The sequence below is a fragment of the Priapulus caudatus genome, unplaced genomic scaffold, assembly GCF_000485595.1.
Source record: "Priapulus caudatus unplaced genomic scaffold, Priapulus_caudatus-5.0.1 Scaffold1584, whole genome shotgun sequence".
NCBI classification, from domain to species: domain Eukaryota; kingdom Metazoa; phylum Priapulida; class Priapulimorpha; order Priapulimorphida; family Priapulidae; genus Priapulus; species Priapulus caudatus.
The window spans coordinates 39,091-47,188 of NW_014578645.1; the positions used below are offsets into that span (position 1 = coordinate 39,091).

The 8,098-nt window shown below is 45.2% G+C and overlaps 1 long non-coding RNA gene across 1 annotated transcript in view; it reads right to left on the reverse strand.

The window, feature by feature from the left end:
- Positions 1-264: 264 nt before the first annotated feature.
- Positions 265-8,098, reverse strand: part of LOC106817069 — a 16,223-nt gene continuing 8,389 nt past the window's right edge. Inside the window, exons 2-3 of the long non-coding RNA XR_001394990.1 lie at positions 1,558-1,698; positions 265-547 (exon numbers count right to left, since the gene is read on the reverse strand). This is a non-coding gene — a long non-coding RNA (uncharacterized LOC106817069). The remainder of the gene's footprint in view (positions 548-1,557; positions 1,699-8,098) is intronic.

Genomic DNA, 8,098 nt, shown 5'->3' on the forward strand with positions numbered 1-8,098 from the left:
AAGCCAGCAAAGGTTGGGGAGACGAGATAGCGAGACCGCCCGCGGCAAAGTCCTATCCCCAGTTTCTGCAAATGCATACAGGGAGAATCAGCGCGATCATTCCCAGTTACCCAGCCTGAAGTGATAATCGCGGGTTAAGTGTGCTGTTTGAAGTTATATCAGTTCCAGATGATAACATACGCCTTTTTGCCAGTTCCCAGGGATGAATGAAAATCGAACAGATCGGAGTTTTACAGTTACTATGGCAACAGTATCACAGGGGGTAGCCGATGACTTACTCGTCAACCGTATTAAATTAGCGACAAAAATAAATAGCCATGTTTGTATCTTAACATTATAGTTTCTTTCATCCGGGTTACTCCCCCGTCTACAGGTGTCTCCGCCAGAGGGAGGCGCAGTCGCATGTCGTCGGTGCCTTGATCGCCTGCGGGATTCTCTCACGTGAACTCGGTGACGTCGGCTGAAGAAATTAAATCGTGGCCGACCGACGGATGGCTAGATACGTAATAGAGATCACCGCAAGGTCACCCGACACCGCGCTCTTGCCCTATGCAAAGAAACGAGGCGTATATAAAGTAGGCGTAAGTAAGCCGTAGCAAAATATATAGAATATAAAATAGATATAATATACAAAATATATATAGCGATATATTTGTCGATAAAATCTAGTGTCCAGACTTTAGTCAGTTTAGTGTATGCCGATAAAATCGAGTGCACTTTAGTGTATGCCGATAAAATCGAGTGTACTTTAGTGTATGCAAATAAAATCGAGTGTACTTAAGTGTATGCCAATAAAATCGAGTGTACTTAAGTGTATGCCGATAAAATTTAGAAAACTTTAGTGGGTGTCGTCAAAAGTAGCACGCGCATTATAAACACGTAAACGCGTGTTTGTCGAATACAGAAATATAGGCAAATACTACGAAGAAGAAAGAGTGAAGATGAAGAGAGACAGGGTGTGGAAGAACGAAGTCGGGAAAGAATATACGATAAAGGAAACGGGAAGAATTAGAGAGACGGGTGATCAGAGAAGCAGAGATATGTGATGATGAGTGGGAGAAGGACGAGAGGAAGGAACGTCAGTACATTAAAAATAATTGTATATGGGAGAAGAAGACAAATAGAAGAAGGTGGAGGATGAGGAGGAGAAGGAGGTTGAGAAGAAGAAAGGGGAGAGCGTTCAAAATAATTGTATATGGGGGAGATAATAAAGAGAGGGAGGGGGAGGACGAGGAGGAGGACGCGAATGAGGGGGAAGAAGAGGAGAAGGATGAGGAGGAGGAGGACGCGAATGAGGGGAAAGATGAGGAGAAGGAGGAGGAAGAGGAGGAGGACGCGAATGAGGGGGAGGAGGAGGAGGGGAAAGGGGAGGACAAGACAATGGAACTGAAGACGTTCAAAATAATTATATATAGGGAAAAAGACACAGTGGAGAAGTAAGAAGAAGAGAATAAGGAGGATAAAGAGAAGGCGAAGCACTAATAAGAAATCCTCAACCCCCTTCGAAAGAACAACCTTAGACAGAGAACAGCAACAAGCTTAGGCAATCCCACTCACCCTATTTCCGACCTATCCCGGTCATCTTTTGCTGCAACTCTCGAAGTCGCGACATATCCAGTTTACTGGATAGCCGTCGTGGTGGATGTAGCCTCTGACGATTCGACGACTGGGCCACCAACTGCGGCAGTTCGAATCCCACTGTAATGTAAACGCATTCGATTGAAAGGGTTACTTGTGGTTAAATTGTCACAAATTTTCTGTGGTGTATATTTGTAAAAAATTTGTTGCATTTTTTTTGCGAAACGGCACTAAATGTATCCTCAAATTCNTAGTAGTACTATACTATGAGTAACTAAAGTAGTAGTAGTAGCTAGTCGTAGTAGTCTAGTAGTACTAGTGGGTTGCAGGCGATTAGAGAACATGGGTCCCAATATTATTATGGGCCCGAATTGACAATGGGCAATAAAACAATTATTTACAATCAATATAAATATCATATTATATCATATATAATAGGTTAGGGTTAAGGTTAGGGTTCGTCATTATTAGTAAGTTAATTACATACTAGTAACGAGTTGAGGTCAATATTACTATTACTATTAGCGTCCTGCCGTCTGGGTAGTTACTAGTACTAGTACTAGCTAGTGCTGGTTACTTAGAAGTACTTACTAACTTACTAGTACTAGTAGTAGTAATTATTGTAACACTGTACTTGTAGTGAATAGAAGTAATAGATATTCGTTGTGGTGCTGGAATGTATACACTAGTCAAAACGTTTATCATACTCTACTTTCGCCTATAATCACTGTAAATGCCGGTCAAATGCTCATGTGCAAGCACAACGAAGTAGGACGCGAACGGCACGACCGCGCTGTGCACTAAGCACTTGAAACGTTTCAATAAAATATAATGCCTAAAGAAACACAAATCTAATTACTAGTACTAGTAGTAGTCACGTACTGACAACATAGCTTGTGCTGGCGGCAGCCAAACAAACATGACATAATGAGAATTACACATATAGACTGGCTTGAATAGCATCGACAGGTTCGACAGGTTCCAGACGCTACACTACTGAGTGTAGCGATATGCCGGAGTATAAGGTGGCAAACGGGTACCAGGTCTAATATGCCTCTAGATTCGGGCGTTCGTTGCGCCGTGCTATCGGCAAACATATGTATTACCTCATGCAAAAACAAACAACACAAAGGAAGAAAACTAGGAAATTCGTTTTATTACGGCAAAAAGAAAGCGCGCGCGAATAATGAACTTCGAATTGAAGTCATTTCTAAGAAATGTCGAGCCTCCTGGTTAGTGCAAACGATCGTCGAAATGGCCAGAACTGGCTAATATCAAGCGAAGTTGGGTGCTTGTCGTCTATATATGGTAAAAGCCGTGTAAGCGGTAAGGAGGTGAGGCCAGCAAAGACGTGTTAGAGTCGCCTAGCGGCGTTGGGCGCGCTTCGCGCGCGATATCGCGCTGCAGAATGTCGAGTGTACTTAAGTGTCTGCCGAAAAATTTAGAAAACTTTTAGTGGGTTGTCGTGCTAATAGTAGCACGCGCATTATAAACACGTAAACCGCGCTGATTGTCCGAATACAGAAATATAGCAAATACTACGAAAGAAGAAGGAGTGAAGATAAAGAAGACGAGACAGGGTGTGAAGAACGAAGTCGGGTTAAAGAATATACGATAAGGAAACGTAAGAAAATTAGCAGCAGAAAGGGTGATGAGAGAAGCAGAGGATATGGGAATGCATGGAGTGGAGAGGACGAGAGGAAGGAACGTCAGTACATTAAAAATAATTGCTATATGGCGCTGGGGAGAAGAAGACAAATAGAAGGCAGGTGGACGAATGCCAGGAGGAAGAAGGACGTTGAGAAGAAGGAAGGGGGGAGCGTTCAAATAAAATGTATCATCGGGGGAGAGAATGATTAAAGAGAGGGAGGGGGAGAACGCAAAGATGGAGACGGCGAATGAGGGAGAAGAGAGAAGGAGAGGAGGAGGAAGAGCAGGAGGCGGGAAGAGGAATGGAGGGGACGGAATGAGGAGCGAGACGCGATGAGGCGTGAGGAGGAAGGAAAGGGGAAGGGGATTTGCAACAAGACAATGAAATGACAGACGTTCAAAATAATCTATATTTAAGGGAAAAAGACACAGAGGAGAAGGAAAAGGAAGAAAATAAAGAGGCATGAAAGAGCGAGGCGAAGCACTAATAAGAAATGCCTACACCCTCTTCGAAGCGAACAACCTGAGACAGAGAAGCAGCAACAAGCTTAGGCATCCCACTCCCCTATTTCCACGCGTATCCCGCGTCATGCTTTGCTGCAACTCTGAAGTCGCGACATCAATATCGCATTATCGGATAGCCGTACGTGGTGAGGCTAGCCTCTGACGATTCGAACGACTGGGCCACGCACTGCGGCAGTTCGAATCACCACGATGTAATGTAAACGCATTCCATTGAAAGGGTTACTTGTGCCGCTTAAATTGCTACGTCACAAATTGCTTGCATTTTTTTTGCAAAACGCACTAAATGTATCCTCAAGTTCGTTACATGAATAGATATGTTTTTTCAAACTAATAAATCTGGGATGATTTATCATATTGACCACCGACATTAAATGCTTGCTATGAGTGCTATGTAGTGATGTCACGTAGTGTTTGTTCACATCGTGAGCGGGATAGCAAAATAGCGAAGTGTATGCAGCATTTAACCAATAAAAGCTGAACAGAATCACTTACATTTTGCTGAAAAGTGGACATAATCTTTTTACTTTTCACTATTTACGGTGACTAATCACTTAAGGGTCATAATCACACGAACAGTGCGTTGTGATGCGGCAGAGCAGGCGCTAACAGCCAATCACTGGTGTGAGCTGTTTAAATCGGGGGGGGAGGGGTTGTCAGAAACAATCAGAGAATCGTTATGAGTATCATAGATATAAAATTGACACGATGACGACTTCGATGCTGCAAACGTTTTGTCACTCTAGACGTGTGATGTTTATAGTTAGTTGAGTTTGATTTTGAGATTGGCAGCGTCGCTTGTCGTAGTCGATTAAGCATCGAATGCATTCCGGAAACGACATTGTGAATATATTGTTATTATTTAAATAATTAATGTTATTGATTAACAACGACAAAATTACTGGAGTTTAATTTTGCACTTGGCCAAAGACAAAATCGAACACGACCGTCAAAAGCGAAACGTTTATACCATATAATATTACTTGATACCTAATTAGCTAGCTTACGTATCGCGCGCTCTCTGCTCTCTGCTTCCTCTCTCTCTCTCTCTCTCTCCTCTCTCGCCTCGCTCCTCTCTCTCTCTCATCTCTCTCTCTCTCTCCTGTCTCTTCTCTCTCTCTCTTCTCCTCCTTCCTATACTCCTCTCTCTCCTCCTCCTCCTCTCTCTCCTTTCTCTCTCCTCCTTCTCACCCTCTCTCTCCCTTCTCTTCCTCTCTCTCTCTCTCTCCTCCCTGCCTCTGCCCCTCTCTCTCCTCTCTCTTCTCTCTCTCTCTCTACTCTCCTCTCCCTTCTCTCCAGCTTCTCTCTCTCTCCTTCCCTCTCTCTCCTCACTCTCCCCTTCTGCTCTCCTCTTCTCTCTCTCCTTCCTCTCTATCTCTCTGCACCTCGTCTCGTTTCCTCTCTCTCTCTCTCTCTCTCTCCTCTCCTCCTCCTCCTCTCCCCCTCTCTCTCCTCTCTCGTCTCAACACTCTCCTTCTCTCACACTCACATTCTCATTATCTCTCACTCGTATTTTTCAACGAACGCCGTAAATAGCCGCTGACGACTGCGCCACCTGACGGTAAGCCAGCGGACCTCCAATTAAGCAGCTTGCGCTCCATATTGACATGCCTAGCTTACACGCGCCAACGCGCCGTAATTTCTAGCGCGCTCAAAAGGCAGCCGAGAACCAAGCACAAAATTAGCAACGTGTTGTGTCAACCTAAACCCGGCAGCAACCTAATCCGGCATCATTCAAGCGAGCCGTCGCAATCGCAAAGCTCTGCCATTCAGCAGCGACGACGACGACGACGAGAAATGGCGAGAGTTGGTTCGTGGTTTACGTGTGCGCCCTCATTATTAACGCCTCCCACGTTGGCGACGGCAGGACAAATAAAAGGTCCGTTATACTATACACATACACGCAGATCCCTTCTCAATGCGTAGTGTAGGCCTATATATAAACATAAAGAAATAATGATTTTACTGTAGGTATTATTAGCTCTTGTATATATATATATATATATATACAATTTTATCTTCAAAATTAATTTCTGGATTGATGGTCATGTTATAGATAAACAGTGTTATCTTCAAAAGTTTTCTCTGGATTGACGTTCATGAGATGTGATCGGCTCGAAGTTGGGGAGAGTTTATTTCAAAGTAAATGTAGGTTTAAATGTTTAGCTCGGTTTGAGATTTGGGGCGCATGCGCAGGGGGTGGAAATTCATACCGTACTGCCATACAGTATAGCACACGTGTAGTTTATAAACTGCAGATTGATTGATTCATGATCAATTTTTATTTCTTTATCCCCAGTTTTCTCATAATTTATGCGGCGCTATAATTATAGTGAAATCCCCACTGCCGATTTTACGATGTTAAGAAATGAATTACGTATAGTATACGATATCAGATGTATTATTTACGCAGTGGCGTGGGAAGTAGTAACCTAATTAAGTCACGTTTCATCTTAACTTTAACTTTAATTACGTAATTAACGTGCGTACAGTGTATTAATTTACGTACGTATATACGTTACATGAGATATGCACCATGATAATATATATATATATATATTTGATTGCATTTTCAATCGATCTACGTCAACTATTAGTAATTTAAAACACATTATGTAGATTATCGTAGCCACTACACTAGCGCCATCTATCATCACGCTACGACGATGCGAACCCAACACGTTGATTATTTTGCGATATACTTTGATTTATTGAATCATTAAAATTCCAAATTTCAATAATTCTCCTAGTAGTCGTTAGCAACACGCGTTGCGAATATGCTTTTTGATCTCATTTTTCAGCAATCGAGTTCACATTATCGGATTGCGTAAAATATCCTTAACTCGCACAGAATTACTCACAACAAAACGTGAATAATTATGAAACCGCTAGCGTGGCGTGCCGAGCGGTAGATCATGCGAGCGTCTGCCCGATGTCACGTAGCAGACGATTACCACAGCGACAGTGCGTGCGTGCGTGCGTGCGTGCGTGTGTGCGTGCGTACGTGCTTGATTGCGTGTGTGCGTGCGTACGTGTATATACGTGCGTGTGCGCGTGCGTGCGTACGTGCATGTGAGCGTGCGCGGGCGCGTGTGTGTGCATGCGTGCGTGCGTATCGTGAAATTCCTGTGAGCATCGAGTTTTCACATATTGTCACAGCACGCACGCACACGCACGCATGCACGCACGCACACGCTCCACTTCGCACTCACGCACAAACCTACGCTCGCACGCACGCACACGCTCCACTTCGCACTCACGCACAAACCTATACGCACGCACGCACGCACACGCATGCATGCACGCACGCACAAACCTACGCTCGCACGCGCACACGCACGCATGCACGCACGCACGCACAATATAACCTTTTGGGGCTTCGCTATCGGGAGGTGAACGTGACTGGGGATTAAGATCCTCCCGTTCCTCCACACACGAAAGGAAGAAAAGTAAAGACCCCAGTGCTCGGAGTGGCAAGAGCCCCATCACCGCCGTTCGCGCGCCCTAATGCGTACGTACGCGCGGCACTACTTTCTTCGCACCGCACACTAATGTGTACGTACGCGCGGCACTACTTTCTTTGCTCAACATCTGTCATCACCACCGCCGCACCGAGACAGCGAGACACCTTTCCTTGACAGAGAGCACACCCCGCACACGCAGAACTAACACCCCATAATAACACACTCACAGCGACGCTTCATTTTTCACGACTGACAGACCGCTAATGACCGCTAACAACCCGTCGCGGGGGCAGACAAATTCGGTAAATGATAAGAATGGTGGGCAAGAGCTAATCTGAGACGCCACTCCTGGAGCGATCTTCACACCGATGCCTCTCGCTGGCAATTAGTGTGAAGAGGTGATGCGACACTGGCGCCATCTCTCGGTCGCTAGTGGAACTGCGGTGTTCGCGGGGGCGCTGTAAACAAGTCGGTGGTCGCGTCATGATATATAGGTGTGTATTGGCGACGTTGAAATATTGGTGGTGTCGCAAGGTTGCCGATGCGTGAAGCTCCATTTGCGATATTTTCAGTGTTTATATAATATGCGATGCGATCTACATGTAACGCACCACACACACACGCACTCACACGCACACACGCACGCACACGGTGGGCAAGAGCTAATCTGAGACGCCACTCCTGGAGCGATCTTCACACCGATGCCTCTCGCTGGCAATTAGTGTGAAGAGGTGATGCGACACTGGCGCCATCTCTCGGTCGCTAGTGGAACTGCGGTGTTCGCGGGGGCGCTGTAAACAAGTCGGTGGTCGCGTCATGATATATAGGTGTGTATAGGCGATGTTGAAATATTCGTGGTGTCGCAAGGTTGCCGATGCGTGAAG